Source organism: Microcebus murinus, chromosome 23 (genome assembly GCF_040939455.1).
Source record: "Microcebus murinus isolate Inina chromosome 23, M.murinus_Inina_mat1.0, whole genome shotgun sequence".
Taxonomy (NCBI): Eukaryota; Metazoa; Chordata; class Mammalia; order Primates; family Cheirogaleidae; genus Microcebus; species Microcebus murinus.
Genome location: NC_134126.1, coordinates 30735649 through 30762975, shown reverse-complemented (window position 1 = coordinate 30762975; position 27327 = coordinate 30735649). Strand labels below are relative to the sequence as shown.

General features: G+C 60.0%; 1 protein-coding gene across 2 annotated transcripts in view; it reads right to left on the bottom strand.

The window, feature by feature from the left end:
• The window catches only part of SYT2 (synaptotagmin 2), a 121519-nt gene that overhangs the window by 37613 nt on the left and 56579 nt on the right, over positions 1 to 27327 (bottom strand). Inside the window, exon 1 of one of the 2 annotated variants that reach the window (XM_012744337.3) lies at positions 10588 to 10698. The exons of the other annotated variant lie outside the window; for it this stretch is intronic. The gene's annotated coding sequence lies outside the window, so the exon portion shown is untranslated. Of the gene's footprint in view, positions 1 to 10587; positions 10699 to 27327 lie in introns of those variants that run through there. 2 annotated transcript variants of the gene reach the window in all.

Here is a 27327-nt window from a genome sequence, read left to right as displayed (position 1 = left end):
GCTGCAGGGCGGGGCTCGGTGAGCCAGGCCTGGGCCCAGGTGGGGAGCAGCCCCGCTCTGGCCTCCTGGTTGGGGCGGGGGGAGAAGGGAGCCGACCCAGCTCTCTGAGGCTCGTTACAGGAAAAGGCGAGTGTTGGAGACATTAAGCCCACAGAGCTTAAAAATAGTGAGACGCAGGCGTGGGGGAGGGGAGCTGGGAACTGGGATTCCGGCTCCTCACGCCAAAGGCAAGAACGGCAAACCCTGGAGACGCTGAACCTACGCGCGGTGGGAGGAGGGCTGCGGGGCCCTCGCCCCATCTCCAGGTACGCTGGGAGCGTGTGCCGGAAACGTCAGGCCCTGTCCTGTCCGGAGAAGAGGAGGGTGCTCAAGGCGTTGCCAACAGGCGCTCTGCGCCCCATGCAGGGGAGACGGAGATGAGACTCGGAGACGCAGACCTGCCCTGGCGGAGCTCAGAGCCCACCTGCCCAGAGGCGCTGCACCTGATCTCGCAGGGTCCGGGCACCCTCCCCAAAGCCTCTGCCTCGCCTTTCTCGCCAGTCAGGTGATGCGGGCTTTGGCACTGGACAGCCTTCGCTCCAATCGCCCCACTGCCACCTGCCAGCTTGGTGACCTTGGGGAAGTCATGTCCCTGTCCTGGGCTTGCTTCCACTTCCATGAAACAGAGACACCACAAGTCCTACCGCACAGGGTTAAACGCGCCACGCGTGTGCTACGTGCTTGGCAGGGCACCTGGGACACAGTAGGAGCTCTGGCCGCGGGTTCCAGGAAGCAGGAAACAGGCAGTAAAGGGAGGGCCCAGGAGCGGTTTGCAGGACGTGGCTGTGCAGTTGGAACACGCAGAACGCCGTGGCTGCCTTGCTTGGCGCTGCCAGGTGGGGTTTGGAGAATGCAATGAGTGCTCTCGCTGAAAACGGATGGGGAAAGCGAATTGGGGCATCGTGCACGGCCTATGGGAAACCACTGGCACAAACCCCGAACCTGACTCGAGTCAACTCACACATGCCGGGCACCCTCGGTGTTATGCTCAGCACTTTCCCGTAAATGCTCAGAAGGCAGCCAGGTAGTTCGCTGGAATGAGGGCTGCGGACTCCAGAGGGAGCAGGACTCCAGGGCACAGGGGTCAAGAGGCGGGACGTCAGGAGAGCGGGGCATGCGTGGGTGAGATGGCTCCTCCTGGCTCAGAGCACAGCAGGTCCCAGCGCATGCCAAGCGCTCCACGAGGGAAGGGAGGCCCAGGGTGGGTTCTCCCCTCTCCCCACCCTCACCCCTCCCAGCCCCACCTGGCCTGTTGGCAGCCTGGGGGGGAGAAGTGTTGCTGAGTGACCTAAGGCCCTGGGCACCCGCCCCAGCTGAGCTCCCTGCGGGGCCGAGACGCTGCGGAAGGGCGTAAAACTCCCTCGGGATGCAAGAGCTGGAAGGGACCTTGGGACCAATCGTGCCAGCCTCTAACTGAACGACGGGGAAACCAAGTCGGGAGGAGCCAGAGCTAGAATCCAGGACTCTTCTACCGCACACTCCCCCGCCAGCTGCGTTTCTTATTGAACGCCATGTTGGAAGCTTTGCGTGTTGCTGGGACCTGGCCTGAGGCTCAGAGGGACACAGATTCCCTAAGACCACACAGCAAGTGGTGGAAGTGCAAGGTATCTGGTCACCTTTCCCAGGATTCGACAAACATATCTGAGCGCCTACTGCAGGCCACGCTGGGAGCACGTCCAGACCTTCCCCCACACATGGGAGCACGGTGGCACCAGAGCCGAGGGCTGGACCCCCGGGGTCCAAATCTGGGCTCTATCAGCTGAGTCTCCTCTGACAAGTTACCTGATGTCCCTCAAACGATGCCTCGGTTTCCTCACTTTGTAAAGTGGGGATACTAATAGTGCCCACCTTGTAGAGTACTGGGACAGTTAAAGGGGAAAATCCATACACAATACTTAGAACAGGGCCAGACAGTAGAAATGTAGCGTCTGAAACGAAGTTTACCATTTGACAACAGCAGCTCCAGTCCCGGCTACATACCCAAGAGACACGAAAACACACGTCCTTACGGAAACTTTAACACAAACGTGCGTAGTAGCTGGAGAGTGGAACCAGCCAAATGAATGGATAAACAAAATGCAGCGTATCCATACAACAGAGTGTTATTTGGCAATAAAAAGAAATAAAGTACTGACACATGCTACAACATGGGTGAACCTTTCAAGTATCTTGTGGGTGAAAGAAACCAGTCACAAAAACCATATATCATGTGATCCCATTTATGTGCAATATCCAGTAGAGGCGATTTTATAGAGGCAGAAAGCAGATTATTAGTTGGTTAGGGTGGGAAGGAATGGAGAATAGGGAATGACTGTTAATGTGTGTGGGGTTTTTTGGGGGGTGGGTGGGGGAATGTCCTGAAATTAGATTGCAGTGATGGCTGCACAATACTGTGAATATATTAAAAACTATTGAATTGAACACTTTAAAGAGGTAAAATTGTTTGGTATGTGAATTACATCTCCATAAAGGTGTTTTTTCTTAAAAATTAAATATATATTTATAAACTTCTATAAATAAGATAATAAGTGGTATCAATGCCACTTTAGAGGTGAGGCTCAGAGACATTCAGTAGCTTGCCCAAAGTCACATGGCTAGTAGGTTGCAGGAACTGATTTTGGACTTTGTTTTGTTGAATTCCAAGTCCAGGGCTCTTTCCTGAAGCTTCTCTGAACACCTGTAGAAGCTCACGGAGACCAGGTCTGCCCTTAAATATCTTAGGGAGGCCTCCATTTCCCATCCTGTGGAGGCCGCTCAAGAAGTCCTCCCTGCCATCCAATGTAAACCATCCCAGCTCACACGGGATGGTGTTCAGGGGGATTTGAGGCCAGGACCAAGGTCATAGGAGACAGGCACCAGAAGGGGACCCTACATTTCTAGCCAATGCCGTATGCCTTCTTTAGGGAAGCTTGCCGAACGGGATGAATGAAATACAACGGACTTCAAGCCAAGAGCTCATGGTTGACTTTGGGGGTGACCTTGGCCAGGAAACCTCATCTCTGGGGTTCTTGATAAAAATGACGTTCAGGACGAGGTTCTAAGGGCAGCTCCAGAGGCAGACACTTCCAAGGCCCTGAGTGTCTCTGAAATAAAGTGACCTCCCCTCTCCACACTTACTACTCCCCCCTGATGACCAGGGGGGAGGGCTTTGGGGTGGGGGGCACCACTTGGCTGCTGGCTTGTGCATACACAGCTTGGTCACCCCTGTGGTCCTTGGCAGAGGACGCTGGAGCCAATACATGTGGCCTAATCATCAACCCAATACTGGCAGCAGGTCAGGTTGGCTGCCCCCTCCCCAGGGAGGGTCAAGGGTGTTGTCAACCAGGGTCCTTGACTGACCTGGCAGGAAAGGTGTTGAATGTGACACTGAGTCAATGCCCTGCTTCTAGGTCGCCCCCCTGCCTGCCTCCCTGCACGGCAGACAGCCTGGCGGCGGGTGGCAGGAAGGAAGGGGCTCCCACTCTTGACACCCCAGGGAAGGCATCGCCTCAGTCAGCCTGGGGCTCATGGCCAGGGTGTCCCAGCCTGAAGGAGAGGGTCCCTGCTCCCGACACTTCTGTTCCCCTGCTAAGGAGCGCTCAAGAGACACAGAACAGCCACCCTTTTTCCTGGCCAAATGAGAAAGAACAGAAAATGAGAGCAGCCGGATTCGGCCCAGAGCCTTCCAGAGTCCGAGCGGCCTCATTGGGAGAGCGGCCCACTGGGTTTGGTGCCATTTGTGCCAAGCCCAACATGCCAGGAAGCCGGCCTGTGCCACAGAGCAGAGACCGGAAGGGCCACCCTGGGCACCCGCTAGGTCTGCAGGCATTTTCAGACCCTCATCTACCTCGTCTGATGCCCAGGGCTTCTTGTGGGGCAGGGGGGAGGGCAGGCTTCCTTCTCCACGTTCTCAAATGGGGACGACTGAGGTCAGAGGAGAGAAGAAACTGCTTGCCTGGAGCCATGTGTGGTACCTTGACGGTGGAGTCACTGGATTCTAGATCCTTCTAATCAGATCCAGTCATATCCCTGCCCCACCCCACTCCCTACTCTGCTGCTACGTTTCTTTATCTACAAAGTGTCCCTGTCCGTTTTAAGAAACACCATAATAAAATCTTTATATTACTTTATAACTAAATGTTTAAAGCACCCTGTGTCAGGCACTTACCGTATTAATACATCAGATCCTCACCTATCAACCTTACGGCAAGCAAACGGTTTTATTTCCATTTTACAGATGAGGAAAATGAGGTCACACATGTTTAAATAACTCAGCCAAAGCCTCACCGCTAAAAACCGGGAGGAGCTGGGATTTGAGCCCAGGCACCCAGCCCCAGCACCTGAGGCCTTACCTGCTGCAAGCCAGTGCCAAGCCCCACGAAGTACAAGGCTCCACGTGCTCTAAATGCCACCAAAAGATGGACTGGGGTCCCCTCGTAGACTCCGGGAGTCTGCCTGGGAGGGAGCGCGGATGCAGGATTTGCATTTCTGTCCGGGAGCAGGGCTGTGCTCTTCCCAGTGCCAGGTGCTGGGGGCGGGATGGGGACAGGCGGCAATCTGGCTCTGGGCAGCCGGCCGCCCTCAGACCCGCCCGCGGGCAGGGGGGAGCAGGCTGAAGGCAGGCTCCGAGCTGGCAGCCCCAGCCGCCCCGCCGTGAGCTGCAGCCATGAGACTCTCCTGCCTTCGGTTAGAGCTGCTGCAGTGGCCCGGGGCCCTCTTTCTCCTTTCACTCTCGGCCCCTCCCTCGGTCACTCAGCCCAGCTTCCCCAAGCCCACAGTGGGGGGGAAACTGAGTCACTCTGGCTATCTGGTCTCTAAGGACTGCCAGCCCTGATGATTGCTGTGGCAGCCGTGCAACCATGTTTAGTCTTGGGTGGCAGCACTGACCTCCAGGAATGTCACTGTAGTCCCCACTTCAGGGACAGGTAACATAGCTGGCTCGAATTCCCAAGACAGTAAGTGAGCTCAGTAGATCAACTCCACGGTTGTCCGCCGAGCGGATCACCAAGCTTAGGTGATGCCCGTGCTAGGAAGTCCTTCCTTGTATCTCACGCGGGCCCTTCCTGCTGCAGGACAGCCCCACTGCCTTGCACTGGAAAAGCCTCTGCTTCCGAACGCACCCTTTGTTAAACCACGGAAAGGCTCTCCACCAGCAATGCAGCAAGCACAAAAGCCATTAAAGCAGCCGGCAGCTGCTACGGGCTTCCAGAATCTCATTTCAGCTGGGTAAAGGCTGTGGGCTTCCGCTCTCCTCCCCAAGCCCCTCTCCAATCTCAGGACACAGAGGAAAAAGGAGCAAGACGCAAAGGAGGGAAAGAGAAAGATAACAAAACAAAAGCACCAAAAAAAAAAAAAAATGTATTCACAGGGTCTCCGGACTTGCCGAGGACTTTCCCCACATCTTTCCCTGGGCTGGGGCCGATAAGGACAAGAACCTTTCTCCAGTCTGCCCGAGACCCGCTCAATGGGCCATCTGCTCTCGGCCTTTCTGCAAAAGCTTCAAAGGCCCTGTTTCTCCAGGGAGCCGGGAGCTGGGGAGGTGTCAGCTCCGAACAATAAGGAAATTTATTGGGGATCAGGGCTTCCGGGCGGATGGTGCAGTGAGCAGGCCGATGTGCTCTGAGACACAAAGGGTTATTTAATGTGGAAACTCCAAAGGCTCCTTTAGAAGTGCTCACACCCGAGGCCGGACACTCTGCAACCTTCCTTTTCAGAATCACTCCCCCCATCCCCGCCACCCCGCCCCCAGCTCCCCACCCGGACCCATCAAGTCAGACTAATTTCCCTGTCCTTTGCCACTGGGCAAATATTGACTTTCTTTCACTCAGCATTGCCAGTGGAACTGAGACCAGTGGGGCTGGCTATTGTCTCCTTCCTCTTGGAGGGCAGGCCAGGCTGTCAGCCCGGACAGCTCAGAGCGGGGGCAGACCCAGACAGGCCGAGAAAGAAAAGCATGGCCTTGGAAGTAATATTTCTGTCCTTTGGTCTTTTGTTTTGTCTTTCTGTTCTCCCTCCCTTTCCCAAGCCCATTTGGGTTTATTCTTTCGCATTCTGGCTACCCTGCTGCCACGCCTGACCCAAGCCCAGCAGCACGGTGCAGCTGCTGTGGCTGATAGAGCGCGGGCCCGGGAATCCCAGTCTCTAACATCGGGTAGCCTCATGCTAGTCCTTTCATGTCCTTGGGCCTCGGTGTTCTAATCTGCACAATGGGAATGCTGGACACAATGATCTCGGCATCTAGATCGGGAAGTCCCTTCCGATTAGGACCCATGTCCTTTCTGCGGCAGTGAAAGCATTTTATTTGACCCTGCGCTCTGACTTTGGAAGAGACGGAAAACAACTGCTTGGTGCTTAACAGGGAGGAAGGAAAGAGCATCGCGAGGAGGACCCAGAGGCCAGCGCAGCTCCACTGCTGCTGCTAACACGCTCCGTGGCGCTGGGCAGGGCTCTCCCCCAAGCCTCAGTTTCCCCACAATGAACATCAGAGGCCTGGATGAGATGATCCCCGAGGCCCCATTCAGGGCCCCGGTCTATCCAGCTCCACTCACTCAGCACCCCTGTGGGTGGCGATGCCCCCGTTCCTCAGCCTTTTCTCCGAGACCTCATTTCACAGCCCTTTCCTCACGACTGAGCTTGAATGGAAGGATGTCACACCCCTGGCCTGTGCGCCCTCGTCCCCGGGGAGCCTTCTGTTAGCCGCCACGATTCTCTGCGATTCCCTCAGACAGACCCTCGCTCGGCTGCAGCTTCTGTGGCCGAGCTCGTCCTCTCCCCAGGCCCTGTGACAAGGACCAGAGGGCGAAAACTCAGGGAGCCTGCAGCCAGTGCACAGCAGGAGGAAAACTTAAGAAACTGGAGCATTTTCTTTTCTTTTCTTTTTTTCTTTTTTTTCTTTTTTTTTTTTGAGACAGAGGCTCACTCTGTTGCCCGGGCTAGAGTGAGTGCCATGGCATCAACCTGGTTCACAGCAACCTCCAACTCCTGGGCTCAGGCGATCCTCCTGCCTCAGCCTCCCGAGTAGCTGGGACTACAGGCATGTGCCACCGTGCCCGGCTCATTTTTTCTCTATATATATTAGTTGGCCAATTAATTTCTTTCTATTTATAGTAGAGACGGGGTCTCGCTCTTGCTCAGGCTGGTCTCGAACTCCTGACCTCGAGCAATCCTCCCGCCTCAGCCTCCCAGAGTGCTAGGATTACAGGCGTGAGCCACCGCGCCCGGCCAAAACTGGAGCATTTTCTTGGCATCCTGCACATGGTGACAACTGCAGGACTATGAGCTCTGTCCTTGCCCTTCTTCTAATCTGAGCCCCCTCTGCGATGGCGCAGACCCTCAAAACCCAGTCCTTGTGCAGCAGCCAGTATCACACTTGGGACTCTCCATTTTCCAGGAGTTTCCTATAAGTTATTCCCATGTGATCTTCCTAAGAACCCTAAGAAGTAGGTGATATTATTCCCATTTCACAGATGAGATAACCGAGGCTCAGAGAGGTTAAGTAATTTGCCTAAATTCACATAGCTTTAATTAAGGAGAGAGCCAATATGGGAACCTGGATGTGTCTGTCTGCAAAGCCTTTGCAGTCTTGCTGGGGAGATGTCATCACCTGTCCCCAGGCTGAGTCACAGGATGGAAACCGAGTGGCGGTGAGGGTCAGAAGCCCGAATGACTCCAGCGAACCGTTCTCCCACCCCACCCAGCCTCAGCAAAGGCAGAGCCAGCAGGGCCGTGGAGCAACAGAACCAGAAGGACTTCGATTCCTCTGAGCCAACCTTTCACTGCACACATGAGGAAACTGAGGCCCAGAGGAGGGTGCGACTGGTCACATAGTGAGTCTGGGGTAAACCCAAGTCCCAGCCCTGCCACTCCTCTACCCCACCCCACCCCCAGCAAACCCCATTTGGTCTGAATCTGGCATCCTGGGATCCTTGGAGTCCCCCCGAGGCTGAGCCAGTCCCTTTGCCACTCCTTCCACACCAGCCCCGGGAGTAGATGTGCCTTTGGCCACCACTCCAGGGACATCCAGTCCTAGCCTTCTCTGGTCCTCAGTTGGCTCACTCCTAGAAGGTTCAGGGATAGGAGTAAAAGGCCCATTTTTCTCATACCCACAGAGGGGAGCAGAGGCGTAGCAGCGAGTGGGGAAGAAAGTACTAGAGGGAAATAGGTGTGAGATTATAGGGAAGGCAAGCAATCTCTTTTTCTCATGAAGTTTCTACAGCAGACTGGTTCTAACGGTCAGAGAGAGAGAGAGAGAGAGACAGGGACTCTGTGCTGCTCTCCCATCCTGCAGGGAAGCTTCGAGAACTGTAGGGAAGATCACACTGCGAGTCCGTAGTCTTTCCCTGCTCCCCATGGCCGGCCGCTGTTCACAGCTGCCCCGATACCTGCTTGCAACAGGGCTCATGGTGTTGTCATCAACAACAGCTACCACGCATTGAGGACTTAGAGGGCTCAGCATTGGACTAGGCATGTGTTTCTTGTTTAATCCTCACAAGAGCCCTAAAATACCACCACTGTTATCATTTCGTTTTGACTACTGAGCAACTGAAGCTCAAAGATACAAAGTAACTTGTTCAAGGTCACACAGCTAATAGCCACTAGAGCCAGGGGCTCTTGAGGACTTGCTCCAGGGATGTGCAGGACTGCGAAAATGGCCCTATCCACGCACAGCATTTTGTCTCAAGTTGTCTGGACCCTGGGGAGGGCGGTGCCTTGGGAATCCCGGCGCCCACCTGCTGGCGTCGCCAGGCAAGCCCACTCCCTGCTGCTCAGCACCAGCCCGGGACTTCAGCGGCAGCACTGCCGGGCTGGAGAACCCCGAGACGTCGTCTAGTTCAATCTTCTCAATGTACAGGTGAGGAAGGCAAGAAGGGGCTTACCCAAGGTCACAGAAGGGCACACACAGGAGGGGCAAAGTCTGCAAATTAAACTCAGCTCTCCCGTCTTAAACCTGGACTCTTCTGCAACACCCTGACTCCCGGTGAGAAACTACTGTTTCATCTCAACTGAAGACAGGACCAGAGTCACCCCAAGAAGGAGTTAGGGTGCTGTGGGCCAGGGTAGTGGAGATCTTTCTAGACAGAGAGGATTCTTTCAGGTCATCCTTGTCAGGAGGATGTGGCCCAACCTGGAGGGGGCGGGGCAGACAGCATGACCTTGGGAGGTCCTTGACATCCCCCTTAACTTCTGGGCTCCCAGGCCTGCGTGTGCTGCAGGGAGGCTGCCCCAGGGAAGGTTCTGCCAATGCAGAAAGAATGAAGTGCTGGCCGTTCTCCCGCCAGCTGGAGACTCTGGGACGGGGCGAGATGCTGGATGAGCAGCTGAGGGTCTCTCAGCCCTGCCACTTTGGGGGGCAGCTTTGAGGGCAGGAGGATAGAGGAGCTACAGTCTTCCCAGAGGCCAGGTCACCCTATCCAGCTGCACCCCACTTTCATCCCTTCAGCTGGCCTCACTTGCAGGTGTGGGCACTGGGGAGACCTCGAATACCATAAATTCCAAACCCCCATTTTCCAGATGAAGATACTGAAGCCCAGAGGGGCAAGTGAGTAGCCCAAGGTCACAGAGCGCCTCAGGATGGAAGCTTTGCTCCACATGGCCACCTCCCTCCCGCGGAAGCCAGCGCTGAGCTAGCAGAAGAGAGGCCAGCGACCAAAGGCAGTGAATTCCCAGGCACAGAGGCTCAGGCAAGCTGGCCCATGAGCTTGTTCACCCCAGAACCTTCTCCGACTTCGTCCCTGTTACTGTTTGGGGCACCACGCGCCTCCACCATCCTGAGGTTCAGAGTGGTGCAGTAGCCTGTCCAAGGTCACACAGCAAACTGAGCAGGGCACTCATTCCTACAGCCCAGCTGCCCCTTCCCCACCCCCTACCTGAGTCTCTCTATGCTCTGCGCTTGCCAGGATCCTTGGGCCCCTGCGTGCTCCCACGCACAGAGCCGCAGCGCGTGGTAGAGTATGAAAAAGTTCGGGGAGAGGAAGGGGCGGAAAACACGGTCGCGCATCCCAGCCCAGGACGGCTGCGGCAGGGCGCGGGCAGCGGAGGGGAGGCGGGTGGCCCCAGCGTGCCCCACTCCGCGCCAGGGGGCTCCCGAGGTCCGCGCGCGCCGGCTCTTCCAGCTCGTCCTCCCCGCGGCGGGGGCGCGGGGGTCCCACGCAACCCGCACCCACTTCCCACCGCGCGCCCGCTCCACCCGCCCCCCGCCGCCTTCCCACGCTTCTCCGCGGCGGGAGCCTCAGCTTCCCCGCTCGTCCCCGGTCCCAGCGCGGGGGCACCCTGGCCTCTGTCGCCTTCTCCCCGCGCGGGTCCCGGGCTCCCCACGAGGAGAAGCGGGTCGAGGGCAAGGGGCTCCCCGGATAACTCAGGACACCTCCCCTGGGACTAACCGGGTAATTCCGACGCCAGTGGGTTTCCGGATTCCAGTCCCCCCCACCGGCCCTGTCCTGCACTCAGGCTATCCCGCGGTGAGCGCCCAGTTTGGCGGCCCCAGGCCCTAGGGGTGGCCACTGCCGGTCCCGGCTGCGCTCGGGACCCAGGCTGCGCTCGCAGGGTGCACCGGCTCGGGCTCCCTCTTACCCGGGGACGTCCTGGGCGCGGTTCGTCCGGAGCTCGCGGAGCGGGCGGAGGGCGGGGACGGCCGGGGTCCGGAGTCGAGGTCCCCTCTTCCCACTTCCCGCCGGCCGGGCCGCTGCGGCTCTGCTCCCCCCGCCGCTCCCTCGCTCGCCCGCTCGCTCGCTCTCCTCTCTCTCTCTCTCTGCAGTAGTAACAACCTGATCCCGCTTCCCCCGCCCGCCAATTGACATGCTCCTCACATCCGCCTGCACACGCGCGCCGGCCCCTCCGAGGGCGACCCCCGCAAACCGCGGCGCGGGCCCCGCCCCAGGCCATCCCCGCCGCTGGGGCCGTCTCCGCGCGCCCACGCCCCCTTCTCCGGTCGGGACGGCCAGCGGGTGGGGAGAGGCGGGCGACGCGGGCTGAGAAGGTGGGCGTGCGAGAGGGACTTAGGGTGGGGGGAGAGGGGTGCCACCCCGCGCGGCACTACGGAAGTTTGGGGCGGGCGGGGCCGGCTTCGCGCCCCCAGAGCCCCACGGGCTCCCCCAGCTCGGCCGAGGGGTCCCCCACTGGGTGCTCTCCAGCGGCACCCCCACCGCACCCCGCCACCTAGGAGCCGAGCCGGAGCAGCCTGCTGGAGCGGGGCTCGGCTGGGGGAGGGGCGGGCGGGGAGGGGACCTCCCGGCAGGAGCCGCCGGAGTGCGGGTGGGAGGGAAAAGATCTGCTTCAGGGGATACGGAAGAAGGTTTTCCGGAGTGTTGGGAGGAGAGGGAGGGAGGACAGAGATGGAACAAAAGGCAGACACTGGAGGGGAAGGAGGGGAGTGGGTGCCAGGCCCAGAGGGCTCCCACGGCCCGCAGTCCCACCAGTCTTCAGGGAGGGTGCAGTCAGGACTGGTGCCGGGGCTCTGGGGACGCGGGTACAGGGTTTGCTGGCACGGCACCCCTGCCTGCCCCCAGACCCATGGGAACCCGCGAGAGGGCTCTGCCACCGCGACCGGCACCTCCCACCTGCCGCGGCTCTGCTAGCTCCCTCCCGGGGAAGGACAGGCCTCAACCCTGGTCACCGCGAGGGCAGGGAGGGCTGGGCGACAGGGCGGCCCTCCTGCGCCTCTGCTTCACCCTGCGCCCACCCTCAGCCCGCAACGCCCGTCCGCTAAGAGCTCAGGACCCCAGCTGGCCGGATGGAATTGACGCTGGTGTCCGGCCACTGCCCACCCCTGCCCTTCCCGGCCCACCCCGTCCCTGCCCTCCCTCGGCCCCCGTTCACTTCCACAGCGGCCCTTTCGGTGTGCCTTGTGTCCTGCACACTCGGAATCAAGAGTCAAGTTTGGGGACTGACCCAGAAGTGACTTCCTGCTCCCCCCCCCGCCCCAAAATCCTGCGTATAGTGTGTTGAGAGGACTCGGGGCTTCCCAGGGCTGCTCGTGCCCGCAGAGTCCGAGAAGCCCAGGAAATCCCCGCGGCGGGTCCACCTCGCCCTCCCCTCCTCGCGGCGCCCCGGCGCCGTAGCCGGAGAAGCCGGCCACTGCAGTGCCGCAGCGCCCGCCGCTCGGGCTGCGCGGGAGCCGCTCGCCAGCTCGCCCGCTCGCTCGTCGCAGACCCGGGTCTGCAGAAACGCTGACTCGGGGATTCCGGGCTGCATGCCCCGTGTGGGGGGTGCGCGCCCGCATACCTGGGGGTTTGCGTGGGGGCGGGGCAGAGGACTGACGCCTGGGGCTCTCGAGTGGCTCTGCGGACCCCCCACCTTTATTCTGACGGGAAAGGGTCAGGGACTCAAGGTCAGCTGCTCAGCTGCAGGGCACCGAGGATTTCCCGCCACCCCTACCCTCCTGTGACTTGCCCGCTCCCAGCCCTGCTGCCGGTCTCTGGCACCTAGGAGGACACCTGTCACCTGAAAGCAGTGCGCAGGCCAAAGAACAGCAACTGACGGCTTGAAACCCCCCAAAGCTGCTTTTGCTAGGAGGCAGGAGGAAAAGGCTGAAAGTTCAGCAGGCTGGATTGGGGGTAGATTTTGGAACTTCCTCCTGCTAAGGGTCTGGGACACCATCCTGCATGACCGAGGAAGCTCATGCCAGGAGGGGAAGGTAGTGATGCAGGAGGATGGATGAAATGACGCCCATGGTTCCTTCTGATAAAGTGGATCAAAAGACGCCTGAGCCTCACTCAAAGCCGCCTCCGGTGACATGGGGTCTAATCACAGAAAATAGAGCATTTCCGCCTGCTCCTTCCGTGTTCGGCGTGCCTGCTGCCTCAGGCGTGCCCTCTCCCCTCCGGTGGGGGGGCTGGAATTCTGACAAAGTGTGGAAGGATCCGGTGACATGTGCACTGGCAGGGGCTGGGTCCAGGTGGGGGAGGATGGGAACATTGAGGGTCCCTTGAGAAAAGACAGCCGTGTCACTCAGAGCCCTTCGGGCCCCAGAGGACCTGCGCCCTGACAGGGGTGATAACAACAGCCTTGCAGTCCTAAGTTCACTTGATTCTTTTTTTTTTTTTTTTTGAAAGGGAGGAGAATTTTATTGGCTTGGGTAACCAAAAACACACCAGAAACTAGGCCCGGACACCTTCAGGTGTGGCCCGTTGGGCCCAGGAGCTCAAACAGTGTCGCCAGGCCTTTGTCCCTCACCTCCGCTCAGCTCTGCTCGCCTCCTTTAGTTTCCAGCGCAGGAAGCCGCAGAGCCTCACTCGATTCTTGTAAATATTCCCAGGAGGCAGCAGGACAAGGAAGGGACAATTTCTTCACTCCACTGGGGCACAGGAAGCCCCCAGATGGTGGGTGGCTCACCCAAGGTCCTGTGGTGGGTTTGGCACAGTTGGGGCGTGGGGCTGGGTCTCGTGACCGTGCACGCTGCTCTCTTCCCGGCCTCCGTGGGCTGGGTGCATGTCCAGTTCACTCTCCTCCCCTGGCTCCCCGAAGGTCCCGGTTGCCCCTCCTACCCTGCCTTCTCCTTGACGACTTCCTGCGCCCGCATCTCCAGATGTGGCCCTTACCCTCCCTCCAGCGTCACCGGGCGCTGCCCAGGCCTCACCCCCAGCGCCGCAGCCGCCTGCTGGCCTTGCAGGGCCTGAAAGGGCCGCGCTCCTTCCTGCCGCAGAGCCTTTGCACCTGCCGTCAGGTGCTAGGGCAGGCGTTGGGGGCTTCAGCCTCCTCCATGGTCTCTATCAGTACCCCCAGTGTCACCTCCACATAAGCCCACAGAGTGAGATAAAGCCCCTTTACCTCCCTTCCAATGAGATGGCAACGCCAAGTCCTCCCTGGAGAGAAATTCTGGAGCTGCCCTGGAACTCCGGCTCTAACCCGGCCCTGCAGGCCCTCTAACCCACCCTGCTGCTGCCCACGTGTTTCCAGGGCTCTTGGATGGGAGGTCGTGCTGGGGGAAGCGCCTGGAAGAGGCCTCGCAGTCTCCCGGGCTGGCTTCCGCCTGCTGTTCGGACGTCCTCCTTTCTATCTGAAGGATCCAGGCCCTGCAGCGGGCTGCTGCTTAGGAGGCGGCCCGCCTTCCCTCGGCCACAAGCACCGCCACCACTGCAGCTGGTACCCTGCAAAAGTAGCTGAGGCTGCCTTGCTGGAACCACCCCCTGCCCCCAACTGAGTGAGCAGTGAGGGAGAAAGAGGGGAGGGGAGAAAAGAGGGTGCTTAGAAAGCTGGAACTGCAGTTCTTCACCTTGACCGAGTTCCCTCCCCACTTCAGACCTGTCCAGACAAAATAATGGCTCTCAGCTCTTCCCTTCCAGAGATGCGGCAATTGGATTTCTGCAGAGAGCTGTTAAACGCTGCAGTCACCATCGGGACCATCACTAGTGCTAAAGGAGACCCTCCTCCTCCTCCTCCTCCTCCTCCTCCTCCCCCCCTTCCTGCCCTCTGAGTCACGGAGCGATCAGAGCAGCAGCCCCTGGTGCTTGTGCGGAGCCGTGAGATGCACACTCAGTGCATTTCGTAGCAGACCTAAGTACAGGCTCTGAAGCCAGGCTGCAGAGGCCGAATCCTGGCTCTGCCACTTAGCAGCTGTATGACCTTGGGCAAGTTACTTAACCTCTCTGTGCCTCATCTCTAAAATAGGGGGAGAAATAGTATTCACCTCATACAACTATTGTGAATATTGCATGAGTTAATACATGCACAAAAAGCTTAGAGCAATGTCTGGAACACAATAAGGGCTCATAGACGTTAGCTGTTGTTTTTACATTATTTCTACTTTGCAGATGAGGAAATGTTTGAAAATAGTCGGTGCTTATTTAGTGCCTGCTCTGTACTAGGCATATATGTGGTGGGGGGCAAGGAGCCCAGGATGGGCTGCCGGCATGCGTCACTCCTGAGCCGTCTGCTCACGTCCCTCTTCTGCACAGTATATTTGCATCTGCTGGTTTACTTGGGGGCTAAAGAGTAGTAGTGCCCTGGGGAAACACTTAAACTGTGTGCACAGCTGGGCTACAGACAGCTGTTAAATAGGGGGTTCCCGATAGAGAAATTGTCACAACGAAAGAATACGGCTGACAAAACAAGCCAGACTCCACAACGGGGCTGGAGGGTCAGAGGAAGAAACCTTGGCTGACCCGGCGATCCTGGTCAGCGGGAGGGCTGTGCGCGAACTGCAAGAGCTGTCTCAAGAGCTAGCTCACCAAATCCCACGCTTCAAGGCGCGAGCAACCCTGCTGTGAGAATCCGCCCCTCCGGTGACCACATCACCCAGGGAGGGACCGTCCTCATTCTCTCCTTGGAAGAGCTGAGCTGCTGAGGCTGCAGAAGCCTGAAATCCCGAAGGGTGGGCACATTGGCGGGAGCAGCAGGGCTCGGGTGTCAGAGGCCACACAGAGCCATTTCGGGCAGGGGAGACGCCAGGGGAACTTAAGGCACTGAAACTAGCAGCAAGGGGCAGCCCAGACCAGTGTGAGGGCATGAAAGTGGGCTTTAGGGACCTCCCGGAACACATGCTGGGGTGAAGCAGACTTTTGGGGAGACTGGATTTCCTGCAAACAGCAGGTAGGTGTTTGGAGCTAATGAGATTCACCTGTTGAGATGATGATACTGATAATGACGACAACAATGACAACAGGAAGCACATATTGATGCTTACAATGTGCCAGGCTCTATTTTTAAATGTTTTGGCGTTTTAGAAACAGGGTCTCGCTCTGTCGCCCAGGCTGGAGTGCAGTGGCGTCCTCATTAGCTCACTGCAGCCTCGGACTCCTGGGCTCAAGAGATCCTCCTGCCTCAGCCTCCCCAGTAGCTGGGACGGCAGGCACCCGCCACCATGCCTGGTCTCGCTCTGTTGCCCAGGCTGGTCTCAAACTCTTGGCCTCAAGAGATCCTCCCACCTTGGCTTCCCAAAGTGCTGGGATTACAGACATGAGCCATGGTGCCCAGCCCTTATTTTAAGTGTTTAACACCAATTTATCTACTCAATACTTAAAACAACCCTATGAGAGGATTTATTCTTATTCCCATTTAACAGATGGGAAAACTGAGATAAAGAGAGGTAAAATAACTTGCCCAAGATCACACAGTTAGAAAGCGGAAGATGCAGGGCTTGAACCCAACAGTCTACTCCACACCCCTTGCCATGTGCCTTGCCAATTAAGATCGAGTGTCCTCATTCCTTAACCGTGGGCTGGACAAGGTTGTAGACCCTTGGCTCCCAATAACCATAACTACCTTATGAAGTCACTGTTTGTCCCCATGTTACAGCTGAGAAAACTAAGGCTCAAAAAGTGCAAATGATTTGCCCCACCAGCTGGGAAGTGCCAGAGCCAGGACTGGAGCCCTGGTCTGTGGGACTGTGACACTCATCTGCCTCTGGGCAGCGCTGTGACCCGCCCAAGGCCACACAGCTAACTCCCGTCTCTTCCGGCTGCTGTAAGCCCCGCTGCCGTCTTCCCTGCACAAAAGCACGGGTCACCTCCCATTTCCCCGTGAGGGCTCTCCCTGGGGTGGGGAGCGATGCCAAATTCTAGACTCCAGGCCAGACACATCTAAAAGGACAGATGTTCTGCAGGGGCCCCTGAAGAGGGAAAGGGAACTGGGGCTGGGCTCAGAGGATCTTCCCAGAGAATTCAAGAGGCCGAAAATAATCAACTCCCTTGTCTGTGGGTGTGTAAACTGCCGACTGGGGAGCTCTGTTTACCCGGGTGAGCCGCCTGTTCCAGGTCGGCTTGCCCACCTGCGGGCCAGGGCTTCCAGCCTGCCTGAAAAGGACCACTCAAGGGGCCATGTGCTTGCACCTGGTGACGCCTCTGCCGCCCCCTGCTGGCCGGGAGCACACATAAAGGGCACAGCCAGTGTGTGTGTGTGTGTGTGTGTGTGTGTGTGTGTGTGTGTGTGTGTGTGTGTGTGTTCCTTCTAGTGCAGTTGGGTGAGTTCCTTCTAGTGCAGTTGGGTCTTTGGGGGGAAAAGAGGGTCCAGCAAAGCTCCTTCTATCCAACCCTCTTTGGCACGCATTTATTGAGCACACACTATATGCCATGCATTCTTGCTTTGTTGCCCAGGCTAGAGTGAGTGCCGTGGCGTCAGCCTAGCTCGCAGCAACTCCTGGGCTCAAGCGATCCTCCTGCCTCAGCCTCCTGAGGACCACCGCGCCCAGCCAATATGCCATGCACTCTGCTAGGCCTTGGGACATAAAGTGCTCTGGACACATCGCTGCCCACGAGACTCTGCAAGTGTGTCGGGGACGCAGGCACGCAGGCAGACGAGGGTGCGGAAGGGGCGAGTGCCCACAGCAGTGCGCCAAAGATCCTGGGACCCGAGCCTTCGTGGGGGCGAGGATAAGAAAGCTTCTGGAGGCCGGGCGTGGTGGCTCACACCTGTAATCCTAGCACTCTGGGAGGCTGAGGCAGGAGGATCATTTGAGCTCAGGAGGTCCAGACCAGCCTGAGCAAGAGCAAGACCCCGTCTCTACTAAAAATAGAAAGAAATTAATTGGCCAACTAAAAATATATGTAGAAAATAAAAGTAGCCGGCCATGGCGGTGCATGCCTGTAGTCCCAGCTACTCGGGAGGCTGAGGCAGGAGGATCGCTTGAGCCCAGGAGTTTGAGGTTGCTGTGAGCTAGGCTGACGCCACGGCACTCTAGCCTGGGCAAAAGAGTGAGACTCTGTCTCAAAAAACAAATTAAAAAAAGAGAGAGAGAGAAAAAATAAGAAAGCTTCCGGAGAAGAAGGCTTCTGGGCCCCGCACGCGCGTGTTGGCTGGTGACAGTGCACAGAGGGGCAGAAGGGGCGCCGGGCCAGAACCAGAGAGCCGTGTAGGCCAGGCCAGCGGGGCGGCTGTCACCGACACAGGCAACGGACACCGTGGCAGGCGGGAAGCAGGGCACTGTCAGGAGCAGGGAGGAGCCCCAGGCAGAGTAGGGGGCTCCTCAGTGGTTAAGGGAAATACAGTGCCAGCCTGGCTACGGAGGAGCAGAGGCCAGGGAGGGAAGGCGTGGACTTGCCCGTCTAGATGCAGACTCCATGCCGAGTGACCAGCTGGATGTGGGGCGAGGAAGAGAGAGGAGGCCAGGAGGCCTTCTGCGTCTCTGGCCCGTGGGACTGGAAGGGCGGTGAGGGCGTGCAGCAAGGGAGGAAGCGCAGGGCAGGGCGTGAGCTGTGGGTTCAGCGTGGGGGAGGCTCGGTTTGGGCAGCCTGCTCCATGCTCGGGAGGAAATGCACCTAGAAATGGGGCCTGGACTTCAGGAAGGAGGTTCAGACGGAAGACGGGCCTTTGGAAGTCACTGACTCATAAATCATAGGAAAAAAACCTTTCTCTGCAGATGTGGATAACCAAAACGTGGCAGTGACTGGATTTGACTCCACACTGCTGGGCTCAAACATGGGTTCATTCCCTCTCTAACTCAGCACATTCCTGTTGTCAATAGTTATGACTTCGTTTCTAAGAGGCACAAAATCCTCCTAAACAATCTCTCCCTCTTTATTTTTCCCTAAAACTTTCAGGTCTAAGTTTCTTTCTCTCTCTCTCTCTCTCTCTGTTTTTTTTTTTTTTTTTTTTTGAGACAGAGTCTGGCTTTGTTGCCCAGGCTAGAGTGAGTGCCGTGGCGTCAGCCTAGCTCACAGCAACCTCCAACTCCTGGGCTCAAGCGATCCTCCTGCCTCAGCCTCCTCTGTAGCTAGGACTACAGGCATGCGCCACCATGCCTGCCTAATTTTATATATATATATATATACATATATATATATTTAGTTGTCCAGATAATTTGTTTCTATTTTTTTTTAAGTAGAGACCGGGTCTTGCTCTTGCTCAGGCTGGTCTTGAACTCCTGAGCTCAAACGCTCCTCCCGCCTCAGCCTCCCAGAGTGCTAGGATTACAGGTGTGAGCCACCATGCCCAGCCCTAAGTTTCCATTCAGATATTATTCTACCCATTTTATAGAATTGGAAAGATGAGGAATATTTGTAAATAAGTCACACAAGTCTGAAATAATGTCCATCCCAGCCAGCTGCTCAGCTAGGACTGTCTCTGGGGGGGCTGTTGACTCAGTTGGTTGTGGCTGATCCAGGGGAAGCAGCCCAAGGAGCTACAGGTGCATCTGCTGAGGGGACAGCCCTCGCCCCTGGCCTTGGGGGCAGGGCAGCTCGGCTCAGAAGGCTGGTTCAGAAGCCCGGCTCTCTGGGGAGGAGTGGCACCTGTCAAGGGTTGTGGTGATGGCAAAACAAGGACTCGTGGGGTCATGCATTTGTGGGAGTGACAGGCAAGTTGTCACTGGGTTCAGCCTCCATCTTCCCTGCTCTCCAAGGACCACCGCACAGACCCCTGGGCTCATCGTCCCCCACTCCCTGCTTTCAACAGCTGGCACCTGCCTCTCTGCAGGAGGCTTGTCCCAGATCAACTTCAGTGCATCCATTTGTCTTCCTGCCTCCTGCATCCTTGACAACCATGGATTTAGTGCGCGGTGACAGGAGCCAGTCCCCGGTGCTACAACGGCCGGAGCCTGGGGGCCGGAGCGGAAGGCAGCTTGCCGCAGGGCGATCTCAACTTCTCTGCCTGTCAGAGTCACTTGAGGAGCTTAAGCGAAAGATGTCCAGCTCCAGCTCCCTGAGATTCTGATTCAATTAGCCTGGGACGGGCCCAGGCATCAGTCATCCTCCGTGTAGCCAAGGGTGAGAACGGCTGCGTCCAGGGAGAGACCGTGGCTCCAAAGTCAAGCCTGGAATCATAGCTCTGCCTTGTGTTAACTGCGTGACTTGGATTAATTACTTAAACCCTCTGAGCTCCAGTTTCATTTTCTTAAGAACATTCATCACCAATTCACCTAAGATAACCCACGTATAGCACAGCGCCTAGGGCTTAGGTCGGCCTTTGATGCATATAATTTTCCTTCCTTCCTCCCTTAGAGTTTGGATATTCTCTTACCTAGCCTTGCAAATAAGTCCCCCAGCTCAGCAACCCCTGGAAAATATGCCCCTCCCCAGTGGCTCAGCTTTTGCCCGACTCTTTGCATCCATGGGCTGACATGGCAACGCCACTCTGCTGATTGAAACCCTGGAGCATCTCAGTTCTCCAGCTGCACCTGGCCAGGACGCTGCTCTCTGGGCACCAAGGCCCTTCCCCAAATGGCCCTGTCTGAGGATTTCAACTTGGGCACCTCTGCCCCGCCCCCAATCATGGACTCTCCAGAACCTTCCAGCCCACCTGCCTCATCATGCCTACTTCCCTGCATTTATTCACATGGTTGCCTGGAGAGCTCCCCCCCCCCGCAGAGCCCCCTAAGTCCCCTTCCTCTCTGTGCACGTGCCTCAGTCCCTGGGCACACAGTCAGCACCTCACGACGCGCTGTCTTGTGCTGACCTCCAGCCCCTTTGCTTGTGCCACCGCGGGCTCTTGCCCTGTGCCTCTGCAGTCACCCGCCCCAGCATCCAGCACAGTCGGGCCCATGGCAGGTGCCTGTCTTGAGTACTGAGCGCATATGGGGGTCAGAAAGAGACCAGAACCTGGGCGCCTGCGGACTGTCCCCGGAGACTGGGGATAGGGAACGAGGGCACCTCCACGCCAGCTTCACACACGCACTGGCCTCATTTTCCAGGGAGGGAACCGGGGACTGGGTGCCTGGGTCCTGGCCTGGAGGCAAGAGCCCCTTAGTTCTGGATGCTTCTCTGGGTGAGCCATGCTGGGTGACCCTGCCACCACAGCCCCCTGAGCCTTCACGGGTCGCCACGGTGATTGTTTGTACCTCTTCTCTTCTTCCCCTGCAGAGGAGGTCCTGGTCTGGGAGGCTGGGAACCTGGTTTCTAGGTCTGTCCCTGAAACTAACCTGCTGTGTGACCTTGGCCAAGACCTGAGGTGACATCTCAGGGCCCTGCAAATCTTCGCCAGAAGGCACAGTGAGGTGATAGGCGCCAAGTCTCAAGGCGGCCCTGACACCTGCTTCCTGCCAGCGCTCCTGCCCAGGGCCTCTCTCCTCCCACTCCAGGCCCCAAATGGGGGAAATTAATTGAGTGTTCAAGTCTCTTCCTTGCCCGGCCACAGCCGAGCTTACTGGGGAAATTAGGGTGACATTGGTGCAAATAATGTAGTGTCTTTCCCCAAATGGTCTTCAGGCCCTGTTGCTTTAGCTGCTGCTTAAATGGATGAGCTAATTAACTTAACTAATTGCTCCCGAGGAGTAATGTTTCCATAGTCACGTGACCCAAGAAGGCAGATTCTGCACTGCCACTGAGGCCCACGCTCCCTGGTGGAGCGGCTCTCTGCCAAGCCTGGCACGGCTGCCCCACCCCGCAGGCCCTGCCCACAGGCCAGCCCTGGACATTTGGGGCACCAGAAAGGCCCCCTCCAGCCTCTCTGTCCCTGTGCCGAACCAGACTCACCCCTGCCGATCCATTCGTCCACTCAGCAACCCTTTGTCAACTGCCTACTCCACCTGTCGAGCGCGGTTCTCGGTGCTGGGGAGTCAATGACAATAAAAGCAGACAAGGTTGTGCCCTAGTGGGGCGCCTGGTCTACCTGGAGAGGCGGTGGGGGGCCTGGTCTACCTGGAGAGGAGGTGGGGCGCCTGGTCTACCTGGAGAGGAGGTGGGGCGCCTGGTCTACCTGGAGAGGAGGTGGGGGGCCTGGTCTACCTGGAGAGGAGGTGGGGTGCCTGGTCTACCTGGAGAGGAGGTGGGGCGCCTGGTCTACCTGGAGAGGAGGTGGGGCGCCTGGTCTACCTGGAGAGGAGGTGGGGCACCTGGTCTACCTGGAGAGGAGGTGGGGGGCCTGGTCTACCTGGAGAGGAGGTGGGGGGCCTGGTCTACCTGGAGAGGAGGTGGGGCGCCTGGTCTACCTGGAGAGGAGGTGGGGGGCCTGGTCTACCTGGAGAGGAGGTGGGGCGCCTGGTCTACCTGGAGAGGAGGTGGGGCGCCTGGTCTACCTGGAGAGGAGGTGGGGGGCCTGGTCTACCTGGAGAGGAGGTGGGGGGCCTGGTCTACCTGGAGAGGAGGTGGGGGGCCTGGTCTACCTGGAGAGGAGGTGGGGCGCCTGGTCTACCTGGAGAGGAGGTGGGGCGCCTGGTCTACCTGGAGAGGAGGTGGGGGGCCTGGTCTACCTGGAGAGGAGGTGGGGCGCCTGGTCTCCCTGGAGAGGAGGTGGGGCGCCTGGTCTACCTGGAGAGGAGGTGGGGCGCCTGGGCTACCTGGAGAGGAGGTGGGGCGCCTGGTCTCCCTGGAGAGGAGGTGGGGTGCCTGGTCTACCTGGAGAGGAGGTGGGGGGCCTGGTCTACCTGGAGAGGAGGTGGGGTGCCTGGTCTACCTGGAGAGGAGGTGGGGCGCCTGGTCTACCTGGAGAGGAGGTGGGGGGCGCCTGGTCTACCTGGAGAGGAGGTGGGGGGCGCCTGGTCTACCTGGAGAGGAGGTGGGGGGCCTGGTCTACCTGGAGAGGAGGTGGGGGGCCTGGTCTACCTGGAGAGGAGGTGGGGCGCCTGGTCTACCTGGAGAGGAGGTGGGGCGCCTGGTCTACCTGGAGAGGAGGTGGGGTGCCTGGTCTACCTGGAGAGGCGGTGGGGCGCCTGGTCTACCTGGAGAGGAGGTGGGGCGCCTGGTCTACCTGGAGAGGAGGTGGGGGGCCTGGTCTACCTGGAGAGGAGGTGGGGCGCCTGGTCTACCTGGAGAGGAGGTGGGGCGCCTGGTCTACCTGGAGAGGCGGTGGGGGGGCCTGGTCTACCTGGAGAGGAGATGGGGGGCCTGGTCTACCTGGAGAGGCGGTGGGGGGGCCTGGTCTACCTGGAGAGGAGGTGGGGTGCCTGGTCTACCTGGAGAGGAGGTGGGGCGCCTGGTCTACCTGGAGAGGCGGTGGGGGGGCCTGGTCTACCTGGAGAGGAGGTGGGGCGCCTGGTCTACCTGGAGAGGCGGTGGGGGGGCCTGGTCTACCTGGAGAGGAGGTGGGGGGCCTAGTCTACCTGGAGAGGAGGTGGGGCGCCTGGTCTACCTGGAGAGGAGGTGGGGGGCCTGGTCTACCTGGAGAGGAGGTGGGGGGCCTGGTCTACCTGGAGAGGAGGTGGGGGGCCTGGTCTACCTGGAGAGGAGGTGGGGGGGTCTGGTCTACCTGGAGAGGAGGTGGGGTGCCTGGTCTACCTGGAGAGGAGGTGGGGCGCCTGGTCTACCTGGAGAGGAGGTGGGGGGCCTGGTCTACCTGGAGAGGAGGTGGGGGGCCTGGTCTACCTGGAGAGGAGGTGGGGGGGTCTGGTCTACCTGGAGAGGAGGTGGGGCGCCTGGTCTACCTGGAGAGGAGGTGGGGCGCCTGGTCTACCTGGAGAGGAGGTGGGGGGCCTGGTCTACCTGGAGAGGAGGTGGGGGGCCTGGTCTACCTGGAGAGGAGGTGGGGGGGGTCTGGTCTACCTGGAGAGGCGGTGGGGTGCCTGGTCTACCTGGAGAGGCGGTGGGGCGCCTGGTCTACCTGGAGAGGAGGTGGGGGGGGTCTGGTCTACCTGGAGAGGAGGTGGGGGGCCTGGTCTACCTGGAGAGGAGGTGGGGGGGTCTGGTCTACCTGGAGAGGAGGTGGGGTGCCTGGTCTACCTGGAGAGGAGGTGGGGCGCCTGGTCTACCTGGAGAGGAGGTGGGGCGCCTGGTCTACCTGGAGAGGAGGTGGGGGGCCTGGTCTACCTGGAGAGGAGGTGGGGGGCCTGGTCTACCTGGAGAGGAGGTGGGGGGGGTCTGGTCTACCTGGAGAGGCGGTGGGGTGCCTGGTCTACCTGGAGAGGCGGTGGGGCGCCTGGTCTACCTGGAGAGGAGGTGGGGGGGGTCTGGTCTACCTGGAGAGGAGGTGGGGGGCCTGGTCTACCTGGAGAGGCGGTGGGGGCGCCTGGTCTACCTGGAGAGGAGGTGGGGGGGGTCTGGTCTACCTGGAGAGGAGGTGGGGCGCCTGGTCTACCTGGAGAGGCAGTGGGGGGGTTTGGTCTACCTGGAGAGGCGGTGGGGCGCCTGGTCTACCTGGAGAGGAGGTGGGGCGCCTGGTCTACCTGGAGAGGAGGTGGGGCGCCTGGTCTACCTGGAGAGGCGGTGGGGCGCCTGGTCTACCTGGAGAGGAGGTGGGGGGGGTCTGGTCTACCTGGAGAGGAGGTGGGGGGCCTGGTCTACCTGGAGAGGAGGTGGGGCGCCTGGTCTACCTGGAGAGGAGGTGGGGGGGGTCTGGTCTACCTGGAGAGGCGGTGGGGCGCCTGGTCTACCTGGAGAGGAGGTGGGGCGCCTGGTCTACCTGGAGAGGAGGTGGGGCGCCTGGTCTACCTGGAGAGGCGGTGGGGGGGCCTGGTCTACCTGGAGAGGCGGTGGGGGGGCCTGGTCTACCTGGAGAGGAGGTGGGGGGCCTGGTCTACCTGGAGAGGAGGTGGGGGGCCTGGTCTACCTGGAGAGGCAGTGGGGGGGGTCTGGTCTACCTGGAGAGGCGGTGGGGTGCCTGGTCTACCTGGAGAGGAGGTGGGGGGCCTGGTCTACCTGGAGAGGCGGTGGGGGCGCCTGGTCTACCTGGAGAGGAGGTGGGGCGCCTGGTCTACCTGGAGAGGAGGTGGGGCGCCTGGTCTACCTGGAGAGGCAGTGGGGGGGTTTGGTCTACCTGGAGAGGCGGTGGGGCGCCTGGTCTACCTGGAGAGGAGGTGGGGCGCCTGGTCTACCTGGAGAGGAGGTGGGGCGCCTGGTCTACCTGGAGAGGAGGTGGGGCGCCTGGTCTACCTGGAGAGGAGGTGGGGCGCCTGGTCTACCTGGAGAGGAGGTGGGGTGCCTGGTCTACCTGGAGAGGAGGTGGGGGGCCTGGTCTACCTGGAGAGGAGGTGGGGCGCCTGGTCTACCTGGAGAGGAGGTGGGGGGGGTCTGGTCTACCTGGAGAGGAGGTGGGGCGCCTGGTCTACCTGGAGAGGCAGTGGGGGGGTTTGGTCTACCTGGAGAGGCAGTGGGGGGGTTTGGTCTACCTGGAGAGGAGGTGGGGCGCCTGGTCTACCTGGAGAGGAGGTGGGGCGCCTGGTCTACCTGGAGAGGAGGTGGGGCGCCTGGTCTACCTGGAGAGGAGGTGGGGCGCCTGGTCTACCTGGAGAGGAGGTGGGGTGCCTGGTCTACCTGGAGAGGAGGTGGGGGGCCTGGTCTACCTGGAGAGGAGGCGGGGCGCCTGGTCTACCTGGAGAGGAGGTGGGGGGGGTCTGGTCTACCTGGAGAGGAGGTGGGGCGCCTGGTCTACCTGGAGAGGAGGTGGGGCACCTGGTCTACCTGGAGAGGAGGTGGGGTGCCTGGTCTACCTGGAGAGGAGGTGGGGCGCCTGGTCTACCTGGAGAGGAGGTGGGGGGCGCCTGGTCTACCTGGAGAGGAGGTGGGGGGCGCCTGGTCTACCTGGAGAGGAGGTGGGGCGCCTGGTCTACCTGGAGAGGAGGTGGGGCGCCTGGTCTACCTGGAGAGGAGGTGGGGCGCCTGGTCTACCTGGAGAGGAGGTGGGGCGCCTGGTCTACCTGGAGAGGAGGTGGGGTGCCTGGTCTACCTGGAGAGGAGGTGGGGTGCCTGGTCTACCTGGAGAGGCAATGGGGGGTCTGGTCTACCTGGAGAGGAGGTGGGGGGCCTGGTCTACCTGGAGAGGAGGTGGGGTGCCTGGTCTACCTGGAGAGGCAATGGGGGGTCTGGTCTACCTGGAGAGGCGGTGGGGGGTCTGGTCTACCTGGAGAGGAGGTGGGGCGCCTGGTCTACCTGGAGAGGAGGTGGGGCGCCTGGTCTACCTGGAGAGGCGGTGGGGGGGCCTGGTCTACCTGGAGAGGCGGTGGGGGGGCCTGGTCTACCTGGAGAGGAGGTGGGGGGCCTGGTCTACCTGGAGAGGAGGTGGGGGGCCTGGTCTACCTGGAGAGGCAGTGGGGGGGGTCTGGTCTACCTGGAGAGGCGGTGGGGTGCCTGGTCTACCTGGAGAGGAGGTGGGGGGCCTGGTCTACCTGGAGAGGCGGTGGGGGCGCCTGGTCTACCTGGAGAGGAGGTGGGGCGCCTGGTCTACCTGGAGAGGAGGTGGGGCGCCTGGTCTACCTGGAGAGGCAGTGGGGGGGTTTGGTCTACCTGGAGAGGCGGTGGGGCGCCTGGTCTACCTGGAGAGGAGGTGGGGCGCCTGGTCTACCTGGAGAGGAGGTGGGGCGCCTGGTCTACCTGGAGAGGAGGTGGGGCGCCTGGTCTACCTGGAGAGGAGGTGGGGTGCCTGGTCTACCTGGAGAGGAGGTGGGGGGGTTTCGTCTACCTGGAGAGGCGGTGGGGCGCCTGGTCTACCTGGAGAGGCAGTGGGGGGGTTTGGTCTACCTGGAGAGGCGGTGGGGCGCCTGGTCTACCTGGAGAGGAGGTGGGGGGCGCCTGGTCTACCTGGAGAGGAGGTGGGGGGCGCCTGGTCTACCTGGAGAGGAGGTGGGGGGCGCCTGGTCTACCTGGAGAGGAGGTGGGGCGCCTGGTCTACCTGGAGAGGAGGTGGGGCGCCTGGTCTACCTGGAGAGGAGGTGGGGCGCCTGGTCTACCTGGAGAGGAGGTGGGGCGCCTGGTCTACCTGGAGAGGCAGTGGGGGGGTTTGGTCTACCTGGAGAGGCGGTGGGGCGCCTGGTCTACCTGGAGAGGAGGTGGGGCGCCTGGTCTACCTGGAGAGGAGGTGGGGTGCCTGGTCTACCTGGAGAGGAGGTGGGGTGCCTGGTCTACCTGGAGAGGAGGTGGGGTGCCTGGTCTACCTGGAGAGGCAATGGGGGGTCTGGTCTACCTGGAGAGGCGGTGGGGGGTCTGGTCTACCTGGAGAGGAGGTGGGGGGCCTGGTCTACCTGGAGAGGAGGTGGGGTGCCTGGTCTACCTGGAGAGGCGGTGGGGCGCCTGGTCTACCTGGAGAGGAGGTGGGGCGCCTGGTCTACCTGGAGAGGAGGTGGGGTGCCTGGTCTACCTGGAGAGGAGGTGGGGTGCCTGGTCTACCTGGAGAGGAGGTGGGGTGCCTGGTCTACCTGGAGAGGAGGTGGGGTGCCTGGTCTACCTGGAGAGGAGGTGGGGTGCCTGGTCTACCTGGAGAGGAGGTGGGGTGCCTGGTCTACCTGGAGAGGCAATGGGGGGTCTGGTCTACCTGGAGAGGCGGTGGGGGGTCTGGTCTACCTGGAGAGGAGGTGGGGTGCCTGGTCTACCTGGAGAGGAGGTGGGGCGCCTGGTCTACCTGGAGAGGAGGTGGGGTGCCTGGTCTACCTGGAGAGGAGGTGGGGTGCCTGGTCTACCTGGAGAGGAGGTGGGGTGCCTGGTCTACCTGGAGAGGCAATGGGGGGTCTGGTCTACCTGGAGAGGCGGTGGGGGGTCTGGTCTACCTGGAGAGGAGGTGGGGCGCCTGGTCTACCTGGAG